Genomic DNA, 17,044 nt, shown 5'->3' on the forward strand with positions numbered 1-17,044 from the left:
TCGTTGTCAATATCAAACGCAATGATAATTTCTTCCTGACAATGGCCGTTTCATATTTTTAATAAAACAACTTTCATGAAATTTCTTAATAGAAGAAGGTGCGGTGGCCAAGTGGTAAGGCGTTGGTCTCGTAAACCAAATGTCGTGGGTTCGGTCATCCCATCCAAGCCTCAGTCGTTGGAACTCTTCTTGTATTGTCATATTTTCTTGTCATTGGAACTACAAGAGTTCAAAGTTGAGGTTTTTAAGACGATTGGAGGAAATTAAGTGGAAAGACAAACGCGCCTGTGGAAGGAACGTTTGGACGAAAACGGGATGAGGTTCAACATCAAAAAGACGGAGTATATGGAGTGTGGCCCCCAAACCGACGGCACCATCAGTATTGACGGAGAAGATCTGAAGAAAGTGACGGACTTTAAGTACCTGGGCTCCACCATCAGCTCAGATGGTAGCATCACGACTGATGTGAGGTCACGAGTCAATGCGGCATGGATGAAATGGAGGCAAGTCACCGGAGTCCTCTGTGATCGGAAAATGCCGGATAGGCTGAAGGGAAAAATATACAAGACCATCGTCCGACCGGTGGCACTCTATGGATCCGAGTGCTGGCCAGCCACAACTGTACACGAACAAGCTCTCCACACCATGGAGATGAGGATGCTCAGATGGAGCCTCGGGCTCACTCGATGGGATTGTGTCAGGAACGAAGACGTTCGGAAGCGACTTGGTGTGGCCCCCATTGCGGACAAGATGCTTGAGGCAAGGCTTCGGTGGTACGGCCATGTGATGCGAAGTGAAGAGTCATCAGTGGCCAAGACTGCCGTGCGTATTGAGCCAGAGGGCCGCCGTCCACGCGGACGTCCGAAGAAGCGATGGATGGATCGAATAAAGGAAGACATGAAGACGGTCAACGCATCCCCTGAAGATGTCCTGGACCGAGCCAAATGGAGAAGACAATGCCGAAAAGCGGACCCTGCGCCACAGCGGGAACAACGCTAGGAAGAAGAAGAAGGAGGAAATTAATGGCGCGCTCAAGGAGAAGATCTTTATTCAAGCAATGGAGCCTCGTGTGAATGACCTCAAAATGCATCAATTGTGTATGAATGAAACACCATGTATTTCACAATCAAACACATATATACTTCATGGATTTTTATTTTCATAGTTTTCAGTTGTTTTCACATGGGCGCGAGATTAAACTATTCAGCGACTGTCAATGGTTTTCTTTAAATTCAAGGAAACCTGTTGTCATCTCAAATTGTTATGGCTGTGTTACGATACGTTCAAGTCACATTTTCATTGTTCATCTTCAGGATTAATCAAAATCCCTACAGTTGGGGATGTAGCTCAGTGGTAGAGTGCTTGCTTTGCATGTACGAGGTCCTGGGTTCAATCCCCAGCATCTCCACTACTTTTGCTTTTTGTCAAGTGACAAGTTTAGTTTTACTGTATGTGCTTCAGAGGATACTTTTCAGTTCAATGTCAAGTCCAGTATGACAGCCAGAATCCACGCGAAATGTTGTTTAACTTCTCTCTAAATCACTTGGAATTATATCGTTTTCAATACCGAAAACAACTAATTATCAACAGAAGAAGGTGTGTTGCCACGTGGTAAGGCGTTGGTCTGGTGAACCAAAGATCGTGGGTTCGATTCCCATCCATGCCGCTGGTGTGAAATGCTCTTGCTTTGTCACATTTTATTGACCTTTGAACTCCGAGAGTTTGAACTACGAGAGTTCAAAGGTCATGTTTTTGATAAGAATGCATAGACTCAATGGCTTGCTCAAGAAATCAAGCATCACACAAGCAATGGAGCCTCGCGTTAATGACCTCAATAATTAATAAACTGTGTATTTATGTAACGCCGTGTGTTGTACGCTTCAACTCATATACCTGATAGATGGTTTTTGTCAGCGTTTTTAGTTATATTCATATGGGCATGAGATTGCATTATTCAGCTATTTTAAGTTTTTCTTCAAACTCAGATTCTACTTGTTATGTGAAATCGGTATGGTTGTGTCAGGACAAGTTCATACACATCTTCATTTTCAGGATTATAAGCTCGGCCAAAGGGTGGGATGTCGCTCAGTGGTAGAGTGCTTGGTTGCATGTTTGAGGCCCTGGGTTCAATCCCCTGCATCTTCATTTATGCTGATTTTGTCAATTGGCCAATATAGTCTAACTTCATGAGCTTCAGAGCATACATTTCAGGTCAGTGTCAGGTGTATTATAATTCAAAGCATCCACTGATAATGTCTATTTATTTGTTTCTTAATTTGTTTGGAGGGTATAGGTTTCCAAATCCAAAACACCAAATGCCTAAAAAGTGTAAAAGGTTGCACTTAGAAGAAGGCGTGGTGGCCAAGTGGTAAGGCGTTGGTCTCGTAAACCAAAGATCGTGGGTTCGATTCCCATCCATGCCTCTGGTGTGACATTTTCTTGCTTTGTCACATTTCGTTGGCCTTGGAACTACGAGAGTTTAAAGGTCATGATGAATGGATGGGCTCAATGGCTTGCTCAAGAAATCAAGCCGCAAGCAATGGAGCCTCACGTTAATGACCTCAACAATCCATAAATAACGTGTTAATTGAACGCCGTGTGTTGTACACTTCAACTCATTAACCTGATGGTTTTGTATTGTCAGTGATTTTAGTTATTTCATATGGGCATGAGATTAAATTATTCCGCTATTTGCTGAATCCACGCGAAATGTTGTTTAACTTCTCTCTAAATCACTTGTAATTATATTGTTTTCAATACCAAAAAGTATAAATTTCCCCCAAAAATCACCTGTTGCAATTTTTTATGAAATTATGAAAGATTCGCAACAGAAGAAGGCGTGGTGGCCAAGTGGTAAGGCGTTGGTCTCGTAAACCAAAGATCATGGGTTCGATTCCCATCCATGCCTCTGGTGTGACGTTTTTTTGCTTTGTCACATTTCATTGGCCTTGGAACTACGAGAGTTCAAAGGTCACGTTGTTGAGAAAAATGCATGGACTCAATGGCTTGCCCAAGAAATCGAGCCTGACTCAAGTAATGGAGCCTCATGCTAATCACCGAAAAAATTAATGAATCATATTTAGATGGAACACCGTGTGTTTTACAATCAAACAAATGTACATGATGTGTGTTTATTGTCACAAGCTCTTTGTTATTTTTACACAGGCACTAGATGAAACTCTTCAGCTTCCATCAGTTTTTATTATTCAAATGTAGGTAAAACTATTGTCACCTGACATTGTCATGCTTGTCGTTGGACACGTTCATGTCAGATCTCCATGAATCTTTGTCATGATTAATGCCAAGCTAAGCGATGGGGATGTAGCTCAGTGGTAGAGCGCTTGCTTTGCATGTACGAGGTCCTGGGTTCAACCCCCAGCATCTCCACTGCTTTTGCTTTTTGTGAAGTGGCTAGTTTAGTTTAACTGTATGCGCTTCAGAGGATACTTTTCAGTTTCAATCCCAAGTAAAGTGTGATAGCCATAATCCGCGACAAATGTTGTTTAACTCCGCTCGAAATCGCTTGGAATCATATTGTTTTCATACCAAAAACAATAAATGCCTCCAAAAAATGCATTTCTTGCCATTTTTGGTGAAATTATAAAACATCATCATCCAACGAAGAAGGCGTGGTGGCCAAGTGGTAAGGCGTTGGTCTCGTAAACCAAAGATCGTGGGTTCGATTCCCATCCATGCCTCTGGTGTGACATTTTCTTGCTTTGTCATCTTTTATTGACCTTGGAACTACGAGAGTTGAAAGGTCACATTTTTGATAGGAATGCATGGACTCAATGGCTTTCTCAAGAAATCAAGCCACACGCAAGCAATGGAGCCTCGCGTTAATGACCTCAACAATCCATAAACAACGTGTTAATTGAACGCCGTGTGTTGGACACTTCAACTCATTAACCTGATGGTTTTGTATTGTCAGTGATTTTAGTTATTTCATATGGGCATGAGATTAAATTATTCCGCTATTTGCTGAATCCACGCGAAATGTTGTTTAACTTCTCTCTAAATCACTTGTAATTATATTGTTTTCAATTCCAAAAAGTATAAATTTCCCCCAAAAATCACCTGTTGCAATTTTTTATGAAATTATGAAAGATTCGCAACAGAAGAAGGCGTGGTGGCCAAGTGGTAAGGCGTTGGTCTCGTAAACCAAAGATCGTGGGTTCGATTCCCATCCATGCCTCTGGTGTGACGTTTTTTTGCTTTGTCACATTTCATTGGCCTTGGAACTACGAGAGTTCAAAGGTCACGTTGTTGAGAAAAATGCATGGACTCAATGGCTTGCCCAAGAAATCGAGCCTGACTCAAGTAATGGAGCCTCATGCTAATCACCGAAAAAATTAATGAATCATATTTAGATGAAACACCGTGTGTTTTACAATCAAACAAATGTACATGATGTGTGTTTATTGTCACAAGCTCTTTGTTATTTTTACACAGGCACTAGATGAAATTCTTCAGCTTCCATCAGTTTTTATTATTCAAATGTAGGTAAAACTATTGTCACCTGACATTGTCATGCTTGTCGTTGGACACGTTCATGTCAGATCTCCATGAATCTTTGTCATGATTAATGCCAAGCTAAGCGATGGGGATGTAGCTCAGTGGTAGAGCGCTTGCTTTGCATGTACGAGGTCCTGGGTTCAACCCCCAGCATCTCCACTGCTTTTGCTTTTTGTGAAGTGGCTAGTTTAGTTTAACTGTATGCGCTTCAGAGGATACTTTTCAGTTTCAATCCCAAGTAAAGTGTGATAGCCATAATCCGCGACAAATGTTGTTTAACTCCGCTCGAAATCGCTTGGAATCATATTGTTTTCATACCAAAAACAATAAATGCCTCCAAAAAATTCATTTCTTGCCATTTTTGGTGAAATTATAAAACATCATCATCCAACGAAGAAGGCGTGGTGGCCAAGTGGTAAGGCGTTGGTCTCGTAAACCAAAGATCGTGGGTTCGATTCCCATCCATGCCTCTGGTGTGACATTTTCTTGCTTTGTCATCTTTTATTGACCTTGGAACTACGAGAGTTGAAAGGTCACATTTTTGATAGGAATGCATGGACTCAATGACTTGCTCAAGAAATCAAGCCACACGCAAGCAATGGAGCCTCGCGTTAATGACCTCAACAATCCATAAACAACGTGTTAATTGAACGCCGTGTGTTGGACACTTCAACTCATTAACCTGATGGTTTTGTATTGTCAGTGTTTTTAGTTATTTTCATATGGCCATGAGATTAAATTATTCCACTATTTGCTGAATCCACGCCAAATGTTGTTTAACTTCTCTCTAAATCACTTGGAATATTGTATTCAATATAAAAAAAAATTCCCACCAAAAATCACCTGTTGCAATTTTTTGTGAAATTATAAAAGATTCGCAACAGAAGAAGGCGTGGTGGCCAAGTGGAAAGGCGTTGGTCACGATCCCCAAAGATTGTGGGTTCAATTCCCATCTATGCTTTTGTTGCGTGATCACTTGTCACGTGACATTTTCTTGCCTTTGAAACTACCAAGGGTTCAAGGGTCATGTTGTTCAGATGAACGGAGGGACTTCATGGCGAAATTAAAATTACGAAGGTAATGCCATGCAGTTCCTAGTAATCACGTCCCGTGAAACTTAGATGCAAATGACCACTTACTTTGAGGCGCGTAACTTAGACCCATGCGTAATGGAAATTCACGTTGAAATGAATCTCAAATTTTGACTAAATAGTTTACTGTTCTCGCCATTCTTATTGTGCAGCATACATTAGTTTAATCCGAATCGAGTAATCTGCGGGTCGCTTTTCAAATTTTCACCACGACGCTAACACACACACACACAACGGCCTCCTCTTTTCGAATGATGTCACAGCCTCGACAGCAGACGGCGCGTATCTTATGGCTAATACATCTGACGGTAATAACCGGGGGTGACCCGCCGGATCCGAACCGCGTAAACTCCGCCGGTGCCACGTCAACGCCCCCCAATTTACGTGTGATTTATTACTACACAGCCCGCCCCTCCCACCCTGTCAACCAACAACAGGCACACACCGTTCCCTTCTCTTCCATCCCGCGACGGAGCTGGGCACCCCGTGAGTCATGTAGCCACAACAAGCAAATGCGCCGTCGTCGTCGATGCCTGCCGGCGTCATTGCGGCATGCACTTGTGGCCACAATAATTGAACGGATTGGGGAAAAAACTGGGTTTGCAAAGTCATCGGAGAGAGAGAGAGGAGTGCTGCAGGGGTTATATCGGAGGTGGATGCGACTGGGCCACACGTTTGAGATGAGCAGTTCGTTGGTTCAATGGCCAGTCAGGGCCAGATTAAGTTTAATGGGGGGCCCGGCGCTGTGATAGTGTTGGGGGGGGGGCGCATCTATGTACATTAAATTCCTTCCCTTTACTGTTTTACCATCACCATGCCCAATGCAAAACACTCCATCGTTCTTCCTTTGAGTTACACCACGTCTCGTTAAAAAATGCAATATGTGAATTTTAAGTCGAAATCAAAGTCATAGGGTCCGTCCATAAATGACGTCACGCACCTAGGGGGGTTCAGACATTTGTGACGATGTGTTACGAGGGGGGGGGGGGGTGAGAAGTGTGACGTCAAATAAAAATGCGCAACTTTAAATAAATATAGACAATACGTTCTACTTAATTAAATAGACTTTTTAATAAATGTTTTCTCCTACAACATCAGAGTGCAGCGCCACATTAAATACTCACTACAATGACAATAGTTTAAAGCGATTTGAAGCATGTTTAATTTTTTTTGGTGGGGAGGCAGAGCTTTGTGACGTCATATTTGAGGGAGGGTCTGACGCCGCGTGACGATGGGGGAGTCCAAAATTGTCCAAAATCGCGTGACGTCATTTATGAACGGCCCCATAGACACGTAACCGATTGTCATAGACACAGCGAAGCTCTGATTTTCAAGACCCAAATTACATTTAGGATTGTTGTTCGTTTGTTGTCCTCCCCACGCACCTCCGATAAGCATGGGTGGTTACGTATGGCGCGATAGAAAACAAGATCAATACACAAGTTTTAGCCATTGTAAATGCGTATACGTAGCGTGTGTACTCATTTACAATATACGATGATGCAGTCCCTAAAGCATCGGCCTAGCCCTGGCCTGGTCGAGCACCTTTACAGCAGAAATACCTTTCCTTCTTTAAAGGTAAACGCTCCGTTCGCCGCTGTGCCTGCTACCTGTGAAAATTTGTTCCAGCATTTAACTGGCCATTTCTGTGAAGTCATCTTTGACCAGCTGGGCGTGACGCGAAGGCCTTGTAATCATGCAGAGTGTCACTCACGCACACAGCAGTAAATACACGAGTTCTACCACCCATACACGTGAGAACAGTGGACAGAATTAGCAACTTCAAATTCACAGACCTTTATCGATTCACTGCTGCACAAAGGCCTATCCATACCAGTTGGGTGCGGGCAGGTCTTTAGAGGTTGTTTGACCTTACTTCACTACCATGCGGGTCATTGCCTGGGGCCAGGAGAGCCGCACAAATGCTGCGAAACTTTCTTCCCGTCGGTTGTCGAGGTTGCTATCCACTGGCTCGCCAGGAGACGGCAGTGCAGCAAATGGGCTCATCGCCATCTGCTTCCATCCGTACGGGGACAGAGATGTTGCCTCCTCGCTTGTGTGGGGGGTTGTTTCCGGGCGCTCCGGTTTCTTCCCGCAAGGATAAACATTCATCATTGATTGACTGAAAATATATTTTTTTAAATCTTAAAAACGCAATGCAGGACCTTCCTGAAAGAGAGTCCAACGACCCAATGTGGCTTTCCTGGCCAAACAAGTCATTAAGTCGCCAAGTTTATAGTCCAGTGTACTTACCACTGGTGCCACAACGCTTCACTCACTAGTTTCCGCTCCTCCCTCAAAACTCCACCTTTTCCACCCGAATTCACCCCACGACCCCTTAACGGCCCCCCCCTGTTACAACCACTACTATAGTTCCTGGCTCCCTCTTTACAGTCCCATAGCTGCCGCTCATTACCCATCCAGCCAAACCAGTCGTCATCATTTGCGCTCATTAATTGTGCTTTCACCTAATTCACGCGTCACATATTCGCCAATTTCTTTCCTCTTATCTATTTTATTTACCCCATCTCCACCAGTAGTACATGCATATGTTGTACCGTTCTTAATTCTCTATATAAAGCGCCGTGGTCAAGGCGCCGTGTAAATTACGTTAAGATAAGAATTGGGATTACAGAAATGAGGATTTCTAGGATTCAAAGAAACTGGCCACGTCTCAGCTGAAACGGAGACACCAGCACTCGGGCTGTACTTATGAGAGGCATTCACTTGTGCGTGTGTGTGTGAGAGAGAGCTTGGGAAAACGGCTGTCATTCATTAACCCGCGTTCCGCCTGGTAGAGGAATGCTGTAAGTCGCGCATTTAACAGCTCATTTGAAGCCTAACTGTTGCCACCTTTTGGGGGAACACAGCGGGCAGAAGCTACATCACGCGTGGGCAGTTGACCCATCCCAAACGAGCACGGAGCAAGTCAACGAGTGTGGTGCGTGCTTTCCACCGTGTTTTGGAATGGAAAACTCTCATGGCCTGCGCCCGCATTCGTTCAGAATTTCCAAAACACCGGCCGGAGCTTCGGCTTCAGCAAATCGCGGTGAGCGAAACAACGGGAGGCTTCCGATAAGGCAATTCTCACACTGTCTGTAAAAAAAAAACAATGAGAAACTTTGCCAGCCAGATACGTGATACGTTTTCTCGCCATCTACGGAAGGCTTTAGAATCGGTTCGTTGTCACCCCTTAAGGCACCGCGAAATCGATCCCTAAAGGTGAACAGCGAGGGCCTGTCCACTTAAAGCCCCCAGAGGCACGAGCCAGCAAGAGGCAATAGTGGCTACAGAGTCCTGAAGATTCCTGACAATGATGAAACCGGTATAGGGTTGTTTAATTGTTCTGCCGATATCTAAAAAAAAATGATGGCTCTTATTCTTATCTTGGTGGGCTTAAACAAGGCTGTGTGTATTGTACACCACAGTATTGTGATATACCATGTGACGTGCAAGGCATGATGGGAGAACCGATCCCATGAGCCACAATCACGACTTTTTCCGTCTAGAAAATCTCGCGGAGACTTTTATTTTCTTATCTTCGGTCAGTGGAGATAGACGTAAAAACACGCACATGCTACGTACGAACAGCAGGAAGGCCCATCTGATTATTATGCCTTACCATGCATGCCCCGTGACCACCACATTGCCCGTACAATGCTCTCAGCCTTGTCTAAACCACCACCAGCTCTGGCAGAGCTGAACGCGTGGCCACTCGCCCTGCTGCCGACAGCCTGCTTTTAAATCTGAAGGGAGAACACGGATTTGAACCCAGAATGTTTGTTCGTACTTTTTGGGGAACACACGGATACGTCCACGAAAGTGACCGTGGAACGCACCGTTCAGAGCTCACGCAGCACTGATGAGATTGATGAGATTAAATTTCACCTTGCTGTGTGAGCTCTTAAAGGTGCATTTTATGGTGTATTTTTTTGCATGTGCGTGTGTGAAAGAGAGAGCATTACAATGTAACAAAACTCAAGAAAGGTAACAAAAGTATATACACGGCATAAAACGAACCGTTTTTGTTGCATTATAAAAGATATATCTTCCTCCCACCGTCTGCTTTTCCTTCCCAGTTCCTCAAATCCCTTTTTCCTCTATCCTGCCTCTTCGCCGGCTCTGGTTTTGACCGGTGGCACCGCAGATGGGAAGGATGAAGGAAATCAAAACCACGTCGTCAAGGACGGGCCTGCGTCGGCCTCGTCAGCCGGGTTGGGGTGCTGCAGGTCTTGTTCCCTCTCGCTGGGGACGAGATGACGGCACAAGATGTGGCCACCTCGAACCGGGTTTGCCGGAGACCGCCGGCCACAGAGTGATTTTTTTTTTTACCTGGTGCTCAAGTAAGCGTTGCCAGACGCCAATGTTGCCCTTCGCAAAGAATCAATCAACCTCCGGTTCAAGGGCTGGGTAAAGCCCAAACGAGTCCATTCCAGAGCTGTTTTCTCAACACGTTGATACACTTACCGACGACAAACAGCACAACATGACAGCGGCTGACGTAAAGACTTTGTAACCTCAAATTATTGCGTGAACATCTCAACTTCGTGCCGCGATGTACGTTGCACGGATGTTTATCTGCTTGTCATCCAAGTGTACCTATTCATCTGCCAGTCATCTCGGTCAGTCGACCCATGGCGCCTGCTGGGTCTGTCTCGTGACCTCCTGCCAGCGGGCGTTCGACACTTCACGTGGCCTTAAAGTGCACATAGCCTGGCACAAGTGCCGTGGCGACGTCACCATCACTTCGTGGTGAATGGCGGTTGTTGCTGTTGTTGGTATTCATAAAGTCATAGTTCAAGATCTTGTAATATTTTTTTATTTAGTACAATAGCAATAATAAATTACAAACATGTGTCAATCCACTGCTAGATGAAGGCCTCCCTATCCTGGTTCTGGGGACTGTTTGACCATACTTCACCATGCATCGATTGGTGAAGGGGGCAGGAATTCCAGGTTCGGCTATCACTCCACGGATGTTAGCCACTGTGAGTGAATTAACTTGGATATGTGGCGTCATAGTGGCATGTGCTCATCACTGCACTTCCACAAAAAGTTTTATGACAGAGCCATAATTTTAGTTCCGATTTTTGTTCTCCAAAACATTGTTTTAAACATGCCAAGTAAATTGAAGGAGGTTTGTTTCACAATGTTTCTTCAGTGAATTTTCGTATGTGGTGTGTGCGTACACACACAAAGAAACTATTCCCAAATGAAGATACACTTGTGTAAAATCTGTGTCTTTGTTGCGACAATTAATGAACAACCACAGTGGGACGAAAGCCAGAATTGGCAACAATCGACATTTTCTGAGAAATCTCGTAGAAGTCTATTAATGCGGTGATAGTCGACCAAACTGCCCTTGCCAGCTAAAAATGACCAATAAACTCTGCCCTCAATTCTCGTCATAAAGGTTAACCCTTAGCACTCGCTGGTTTACATGAAAGTAGCACAGCATGAATCGCACATTCAATGAAACGCACATTCAAGTTTTTGGGCACTGTTTTTTTACGTACATTTTTTGTGGAAAGCGAGTGACACGGAGGTCCCATGAAATGTGATTTAAACTGCAATGGGTTAGTAGTTTGTAATTACTTCAAAGCTCAATGAGCCTTACCCGAAATAAACTCACTGACAATTCACCGGGGCATAGGACGAGGAGGGAATTGTGGATGTTTATGATAAAAATGTGTCCTCACAACACGGGCATGCCTCCGTCCATGCCAGTCCATTGAGACATCACAAATCGATGGAACTCTAAGCTACGTACGGTACGAAAGAAGTTCAACATACATCATTAGAAGATCGCAGAGTATTTTTTAAAAATAAATTTATTGTAAAATTAAAATCGCACTAAAACCTCAATTAGAGCCCCGAATTGAGACGTTTACCCAATTCCCTATCAATGAGTCTTTTGTGTGTGAGTGGAGGAGATCGGAGTACTGGACCTGAAAGGAATCCCACAGGAGGGATAACAATCAAAGGTTGTGCAGAAAAAGGGTACCTGAACCAACTTGCTGTACTTCCTTCTCTGGCCACCATGCAGTCCAGCAGATGTCGTGGTTTGACAATTCGCCTCCTTTAGAGGGAGCTCTACAGAGCCCCTCTAGAAGAGGGGATTTGGCCTACTCTTCCACGCTGACGAGAAGTCTTGAAAGGGGCCGTCCATAAATGACGTCACGCGATTTTGGACGATTTCTGACCCCCCCCCCCCCCTAGTCACACGGCGTCACAAAAAGTCAGACCCCCCCCCCCCTCAAATATGACGTCACAAAGCTCTGCCCCCCCCCAAAAAAAATAAAACATGCTTCAAATCGCTTTAAACTATTGTCATTGTAGTGTGTATTTAATGTGGCGCTGCACTCTGATGTTGTAGGAGAAAGCATTTATTAAAAAGTATTTTTAATTAAGTAGAACGTGTTGGCTATATTTACTTAAAGTTGCGCATTTTGATGTGACGTCACATTTCTCAAACCCCCCCTCCCCCTCGTCACACATCGTCACAAATACCTGACCCCCCCCCCTCCCCCTCTAGGTGCGTGACGTCATTTATGAACGGTTCCTATGACCATTACACAACAGAAGCATCCTGACATCTCACTACAGTAGAGGCCAAAGTACATCGAAGCAAGCAGAAGCCATTTCCCATGGTGCAGTGCTTTTGCTGGAGCCAACCTCTCACTCTCAGGTGCGTCACGAGTTATTTTCCCGTGGTTTCACAATACCTCAGGGTTGCAACGTCTCATCAGAGAATATCCCCCAACACAGAGCAGGGGCGTTGGCCAGGATTTTCAGCAGAGGAATGCAGCAGTGGCATCGCTTTCGAGCGTGCAGGCGGTGCAACTGCACAACCCCCCCGCCCCCTCCCCTACAGCCCAGACGGGGCCAAGGAGCCGGGCTACAAAGAGGGAGGCAGTTGGACAGGGGGTCACCATTTCATGCTTTGCACCTGAGCGTATGCCAACCACGTGATGCACCGAAGATACAATTGTAGTGACAGGGTGACACCTGCCGGCCTGAATGGGGTAATTACGGTTATAGCTGCATTACATAATGCCTTATTATGACGGGGCGTATTTGGGGTAATGGTGAAGGGTGGAGTCAGTCGAGAAGCTCCGGGAACCATCGCGAAGGGTCTAGAAGGTTCTATAAAAGGGGGCGTGACCAGAGGTGGAGCTTGGCCACGCCAGGCAGATATAAGGAGCACCAAAGCAGAGCTTCGGGGCTGTTCGTGTGGGGTCTGGGTCCTGGTTGCATCGCTGCTGTCGTCATTTCTTCATCTTCGACCACGTGGCTGTCTTTTGCAAGAGCAGCTCCGTTGCTACGCTCGTCAGCCAGCGTAGCGCATGAACAGAGAGGTGCTGCGTATTTGGACAGCCGAGGTGTAGCTGCGTTACGAAGTGTATCGCTCTGTGTGCTCTTAATAACTAAGAAGCCTTCGACTCGGCGTGTGTCGGCAGTAGCTCACTACACAATGACGGATTCATGCTTATTCAATACTGCGCGTCATGAAGAGCGTGTGTACTGTGTTAGTCTAATATGATATACACAGATGGAGATCATAGGGGCGGGTCAGAGCGTTACAGCAAACAATACAAAAACTGGATAGGAGTGCAAAGTATAGGGAAAAGTAAGCAAATCACTAAAAATATACAAATTAAACATGTCTTTTTTTATTTTACCAGGTAAAGCTCGCTGAGCTATTAACTTATTTTTCAGAAGTGACCTGGCCACAAATGAGTGATAGCTCAACGCAGTGTTTATCACGTGGAAACTTATAGCAGCCAAACACAAGTAATTTCAATAATCTAAACGCATGTTTCTATATGTGGTATCATGATAACGTTAGCTCTTCATGGGTCATATCCTGTTTTATAAAACACACATGTTTTAAGTCATCATGTCTCAGGATGCTGCAGCGGTGTAACGGTTACTACACTGGACTTACACAGCAATTCAAACAATGGGAAAGTTTCTTGAATCCCCAAAACCTCTGTCCACCCAGCAGCATGAATGGGAACAACCATAGCTTGTCGTTCGGCACGTCACGTGTGGTGGCGTGAAGCGTGGGTACACCCACCTCTTCAGAGATATCTGACCAGCTTGGAAGATCCATAATACAGGTTTTTTATGGGGTTAGATTGTGTTCATATAATTACGTCGTTAAACCCACCACCAACTGACAGCCAATTAGTAAGGTTTGTCACGTAACTAGAATATGCCAAATCGTTACTAGTATAGCATACCGGTGTCTTGGAGAGTAAATCTACAACATTTACAATCTGAGTACGACATTTTTCCAGTAATTATAACCAGCATCATCAGGCGACAGCCAGCATTTGGCCTACTTGGAAGAGTAGGCTAAATTCCCTCTAGAATGGCACTCTTGAAGAGGCCCTCCTGCCAGCATTGGCATGATCAAGTCATTGCAGGGCTGCACCTTTGCCTTTACCGTGTCTTAAGGTTTGAAATTACGACCAGGGTCTTATGCATGAGATCAAGACTTAGTGTTTTCACATTGTCCTGAGAATAGGAAAATACTGATACCATTAATACATTTCAGCCAAGAATGTCAGCCTGTGTGCATCGAACAAGTTTTAGCAAGTCAGTCAAAAGGGAGTTACTTTGTGGTTAAGAACGAGTCCTTGCTAAAGGTCATCAATTAATGAAATAAAACAAAGCCCGCAGTGCTTACAGTGGATGGCCTCTTGTTAAAAGTCATGAATGAGTTTGGAACAGAAAGTTCATTATGACAGCCACCCATCAAACAAACACTTAAAATGTGAAGGATTTTTTAAAAATAATTTACGTTTTAAGCAATGAATCTATCGGCCCGTGGGTGAATGCCAAAAATGTCAGTCTGCCATCAGAGCCACCCATGGGTTCCTGGATGTCCGTGGCAGAATGTCACCGAAAGGTTAACTTTATTGGCAAAAATAATAATACGGATTGCTCTGGCAATTGCAGACAATTCGCAGGATGTGTCCACCACATTGGAGATGTGGTTGAATTGTACTTAACAACAGCGAAAGGTCTTACAAAAAAACAACAACACCAGGCGTAGTGTAACTCCTGATGTTTTTAAGGAAAATGTTACATTTTGTTTAAAAAACAAAAACGGCTAACATAACCAATTCATGTGCGATCAAAAAAACTAACATTAGATTGTTTTTATTTTGTTGGCTAACAATGTCACGTAATCAATTTTGATTCATCTTGCAGCCATTTAAAATTTAAGACAATAAATCATGTGATCGTTCGAGCTGATTTTGATCGTGAGCCCTTACATACCTCCCATGGGAGTGATAAAAAAAAAGAAATACTGCCCAAATATGAACAACACTTTTTTAAATCTGATATTCGCATGGACTCGCAGTAGCCGTGAGCCAGCTACATACTCAAACCGGACGCATTGCACAAGTGGACGGCGTGAAGTTGTGTTTAGGCAGGCCAGTGGCAGTTCGAAGACTCCACGACATCATTCCAATGACTTACCCCCACCCCGTCCCACCCGATACCTCTAGTAAAACCAGCAAAGGCGGCCAGCTGCCACCGGTACGCAGCAGTGCGGTGTGTGTGTGTGGTGAGGGCCAACAGGGTGGATTGGTCGATGGGAAGTGGAGGAGGGAGGGAGGGGAGAGAGGCTATGTGCGTGTGAAATGGCTGGTTTTTTGGCGTCGTGTTGTGAGGACCACCATAAGGCCCGACTGGTTTGTGCGGGTCAGCTGGGCTGGGATGGGGACACTGCCAGTGGGAGCCAGTTTCCACGGGGCCTCTTTACGGGTTCCGGTGCGTTGCATTTCATCAAATAAATTACGCTTTTGAACTTTCAGATTGGCGCTATACAGTTGCAGTATTACAGCACCATAATGTTTCGTGTGAAATCAATTGTTCATTTACAGCACTTTGCCAATCCACCACTGGGTGAAGGTCTCTCCACACTGTCGGTCGTGGGTGTTGTTTGGCTATAATTTAGCACGCGTACCAGTGTATATTACGTGAGTTTTATACACAAAGGATGTTTGTTATCTATTAGTCCACTGTGCTAAAAAGAAAAAATCCAAAAACCTTACTATCAGCCTGCATACACTGTAGAGTAGTGGCAAGTGCACGTAGGGCCATAATGAAATGACAGTGAGGTCAGCATCATGCTTGACCGCCTTTGTCTTCCCAGTACTGATTAACACGCACTGCCACAGGTACACCCTTAAGATTGAGTCGAACTAGCTGGTACTCGTGTTAGATTTGACGTCACTGTCAGCCAGTCCACTATTAAAATCGCATTCTTGGCTCAGAAGCCAGAATTGTTACGCTTGTAAATTTCTAGTTTTTCCAGTTTTTTTGTTGTACTCAATGTTGTTCACAAAACGTTGTTCGATCGATCTTGCATGCTGATTTGGAATCCCATTGCTCTAATCAGCCCCTTGTAACAGTTATGCACCAGGGCAGGTGCTGTGTACTGGCGAGATCTGCCTGCGTCTGGTAAGCGTGTACCCAGAGTAGATTTCACTGGGCTCTTCCGCACACGAGTGTGATGGTAGTGACGAGACCCACCTCACTCACCCGGGAGGACTGAGCGTGCGTCGACCTGATAAGCTCGGCATGTCACCCCGCCCACCCCCCCAAGTTGTAAAGGCCTCTTTCCCTCCCCTCTGTCGCCTCTAAAACTGTTGGCGCACGGTGACACCAGCGACCCTGTGATCTCATTTGTGACTCGTTGGCGTCTCGCTGGTCCCGGGTGACACACCGAGTTGTCTCTGCCACGGTGCTAATTGTTGTGAACGAAACTTAGAGATGTAAATGTTCGTTAATCAACGCGTTATGTTCTTTTTCTTCTTGGTTCTTTCGGTAAAGTCACGTAGAAGGGAAATAATAAAACAATAAAAATAAAACATTATGCAATAATTCTCACGACGTTTCGGCTACAACGCAAGCAGCCCTTCTACGTGACTTTACCGAAAGAACCAAGAAGATGAATCCCTGCAGTCACGAAAGCTTTAAAGCGTTATGTTTTTTTTAAAGATATTTTTTTAGCACAAGATCACCACGAGTGGACGAAAACCATCAAGCATGACGATGACCATGATTCTCCACCAATGACCAAAGCACCACTGCCAATGAAGAGACAGTTGAATTTAGACACAGACTCAGATTTGACCTCATTAGAGACTGCAGTACGCTGAGAAAGACAAAAAAATGTGTATTTATTTGTTAACTAAAAGTGGACTCAATGTGTAACTGCCTCCGCACACTGTTTCGTCGGTCGTGGTATTTGACCATACTTCACCATGCTGGTCAGTGCGGGTTGGTGAAGGGGACAACTGGGACCGCTTGAGACAACACTCACAACTGATATTAGCTGTTGCCCTGATTCAAACTCAGATAGTCTGGTTCACAGTGCGGTCCGCTAACCGCTGCTCCACCCATATCAATACGTA

General features: G+C 44.8%; 8 non-coding genes across 8 annotated transcripts; all 8 read left to right on the forward strand.

Moving 5' to 3' along the window:
* The first annotated feature begins 1,336 nt into the window (after nt 1–1,336).
* Nucleotides 1,337–1,408, forward strand: TRNAA-UGC (transfer RNA alanine (anticodon UGC)). The gene has a single exon. It is a non-coding gene; the product is annotated as a tRNA-Ala (tRNA).
* Nucleotides 1,409–2,351: 943 nt separating this feature from the next.
* TRNAT-CGU (transfer RNA threonine (anticodon CGU)) lies at nt 2,352–2,423 on the forward strand. Its single transcript has one exon. It is a non-coding gene; the product is annotated as a tRNA-Thr (tRNA).
* A 413-nt stretch (nt 2,424–2,836) lies between these two features.
* Nucleotides 2,837–2,908, forward strand: TRNAT-CGU (transfer RNA threonine (anticodon CGU)). Its single transcript has one exon. It is a non-coding gene; the product is annotated as a tRNA-Thr (tRNA).
* Nucleotides 2,909–3,315: 407 nt separating this feature from the next.
* TRNAA-UGC (transfer RNA alanine (anticodon UGC)) lies at nt 3,316–3,387 on the forward strand. The gene has a single exon. It is a non-coding gene; the product is annotated as a tRNA-Ala (tRNA).
* Nucleotides 3,388–3,626: 239 nt separating this feature from the next.
* TRNAT-CGU (transfer RNA threonine (anticodon CGU)) lies at nt 3,627–3,698 on the forward strand. Its single transcript has one exon. It is a non-coding gene; the product is annotated as a tRNA-Thr (tRNA).
* A 425-nt stretch (nt 3,699–4,123) lies between these two features.
* Nucleotides 4,124–4,195, forward strand: TRNAT-CGU (transfer RNA threonine (anticodon CGU)). Its single transcript has one exon. It is a non-coding gene; the product is annotated as a tRNA-Thr (tRNA).
* A 407-nt stretch (nt 4,196–4,602) lies between these two features.
* Nucleotides 4,603–4,674, forward strand: TRNAA-UGC (transfer RNA alanine (anticodon UGC)). The gene has a single exon. It is a non-coding gene; the product is annotated as a tRNA-Ala (tRNA).
* Nucleotides 4,675–4,913: 239 nt separating this feature from the next.
* TRNAT-CGU (transfer RNA threonine (anticodon CGU)) lies at nt 4,914–4,985 on the forward strand. The gene has a single exon. It is a non-coding gene; the product is annotated as a tRNA-Thr (tRNA).
* The last annotated feature ends 12,059 nt before the right edge of the window (nt 4,986–17,044 follow it).

Source organism: Lethenteron reissneri, chromosome 10, assembly GCF_015708825.2.
Source record: "Lethenteron reissneri isolate LAM-NWPU_2019-01 chromosome 10, ASM1570882v1, whole genome shotgun sequence".
NCBI classification, from domain to species: Eukaryota; Metazoa; Chordata; class Hyperoartia; order Petromyzontiformes; family Petromyzontidae; genus Lethenteron; species Lethenteron reissneri.